Here is a 2,718-nt window from a genome sequence, read left to right on the forward strand (position 1 = left end):
GGAAGTCCAGGAAAACTGTTAGGGTAGAAAAATTCCTCTGAATTTTAGATATCTGTAGAATAAAGTAGGAGCTGAGCAGGAGGTTTGATGACTTAAGTGCCTATGTCCTGTTTAAATTCTTTTTTGTGACTGTAACCCTAAGCATGCAAATTACTGGTGAGGATTTACCAGTGGATTTGCTGGCTAATCATATTGGGCACTTCTAGGAATGTTACCCTGAGTCTCCATGGTCTTTAATCAGGGAACCGAATCTTCTATTTGATACGTGCCAGCTTATCTATATCTCTCTGAACATGGCTGAGGAAAAAACACTAGTTTATCTTCTATTTTCCTTGGGCAACACAGCTTCTCTTTTTAGTACCACTGTTTGTTTATATTGTAGAGACCTTTAAAAAGTAAGGTAAGTATCCTTGAGTAAGGTTGAGTGAAAAACCTAATTATGCATGGCTACTTAAGATGTGCAACCCATACATTTTAGTGTGGAGCCTAAAGTTCACATTAATATATTTGAAGTTCTTAAAGGAATCAGTCACTCCCAGGCAGAATTTTGTGCATTTCCTAGAGCTCACCCACAAATCCTTCCCCATCACACCATGGAAATTGTTTATCTTAATACGTTCAAGCTCTTTGTTAAAGAGCAAACTCACCTCTTTTTAGCTTCTCCCCCCACTCCCTCCCAAGACTGTCCTCCCCTTGTCCAAGTATTGGGCGGATGTCTGGCTCATTTGTTTATCCAGCTCTAATTTCAAGGCTGTTTGGCCAGGTGACTTCCTGAGTACCCAAAGACTATGTCTGGAGGACCAGGTATCCTGATGATTACCACTGGTTAGAAAAAATAAGCAATACTCTTTAAAGAGTGTTACCATGTGCATTTTAAAATGCTGCGGCCTGTGAAGAAAGGCTTAAAATAAAAGGCACACACTAATGAAAAATATTTCAGGTTTACAGCTGCTTTTCAGAAAATGTTTCAGCTACATTTGAAATGGATATTACAGTGGGAAAAGCCTGTGAAACATTCAGTGTATGGTGTTGTTACTTTTAATAAATGCTAATAGCTATTAGCAATGCATTAGTGGATTATGGTACACTCAACTCACCTGACCTAGAATATGATGAATTGCAATATGAAGTGATGGTAAATGTGATATAAAATGGCAAGGAGAAACTGAATTCTCCTACCACTTTAACCACAGTTGAAATGTGCAAAAAGGAGGAGGTCCTTTTTTCTGCATTAGGAACATAAGACTAGTGAGAATGTTATATGGCTACTTTATGATTCCACTGCTGTTGCTAGTACTATTCTTTGGCCTCTACCCACAAACTTGTTCCTGCTCACAAATTCCAACATACACAAATCTGGAAATGTGGCAGTGAAACAGTTCCTAGGATGTTTCACTGTATCTTGAGATCTCATGTATAGTTTAGAGCAACTGACAGAGGTGCCCCTAGGGTGGCACTCCCAAATTTGGCATCTATGATCAGAAATAAGGGATTTTTTGGATATACAGTGGAGGAACAGCGAGGGAAAACAAATATTGTAGGCACAGCTAAAGTGGGTTCCGTTCCTGCATCATTTCCTGCTATTGCAAGCATGGGCAGATCAAGGATTTCATAAAGGAGGATGTCAGAGATGTGCCCCCTCCTCCTGCTCCTACATTGTCACCCAAAACCAGTACAGACAGTGTGGCCACAGGGGCAGCAGTAGGGGACTGGGACTTTAAATTAAAAGTCCTTCAAGCAGGTAAAAATCTTCCCTTTGCATTCCTGATTGCAAGCAACTAGATCAAAGAACTCTCATAAAATGATCAAACTCCATCTTAGAACTCATTACAGTTTTGCTCTCATTGTTTGGAAGCTGCTACAAACCCTTTTCCAGTTTGGAGTGAAATGATGTAAGTAACCTTGTCAAACATTAATGTAGCAAGCCAAATGTTATAAAACAATACTAGCAATGAGGCTGCCAGTTGATTTACTTTAATATAGTTATGGAATTGCATACTAAAAATCAGAAAGCTGTCACAATGGTTAAGTGGAAGAGGAGGAAACTTTCTTTTTCAGATTGGACTTACCTTCGCTGCCACTAAATGAGCAGTAAATTCTCAAAAACTCCAGTGGAAGCAGTTAAGCCATCCTGAGCAACTTTCTTTTAATCTTTTAGTTATTCAGTGAAAGGACTCTATATGTTTTACAGATCAGAGTAGTGAATAGCTGGCCAAAGTTTGTCATAGTTTCTAGGGTTGGAAGGGACGTGAACAGATCATCAAGTCTGACCCCCGTCCCCCACCCTGGGCAGGAACGAGTGCTGGGATCATAATACTACCCCAAGCAGATACTTATACAACCCCCTCTTGAAGACCCCTAAGTTAGGGGAGAGCACCATCTCCCTTGGGAGCCTATTCCAGAGCCTTGCAGCCCTAACCATAAAGTAATGCCTCCTGATATCAAGCCTGAATCTGCTCTCAATCAATTTGTGGCTGTTATTCCTTGTTATCCCAGGTGGTGCACAGGGGAACAGAGCTTCGCTTATTTCCACTCCTCCCTGCTAGTGAGTTTATAGATGGCCACCAGACCCCCTCTCAGTCTTCTCTCGTATTGGCTGTATAGTTTCAGGCCCTTTAGTTTATCCTTGTAGGGCCTGGCCTGCTGCCCCCTGACTATAAGAGTGGACCTTCTCAAGGTTAGCCATATCCCTCTTGAAGTGCAGTGCCCAGAACTGGA

The sequence above is a fragment of the Gavialis gangeticus genome, unplaced genomic scaffold (genome assembly GCF_001723915.1).
Source record: "Gavialis gangeticus isolate Ggan-Ray unplaced genomic scaffold, GavGan_comp1, whole genome shotgun sequence".
Lineage (NCBI taxonomy): Eukaryota > Metazoa > Chordata > Crocodylia > Gavialidae > Gavialis > Gavialis gangeticus.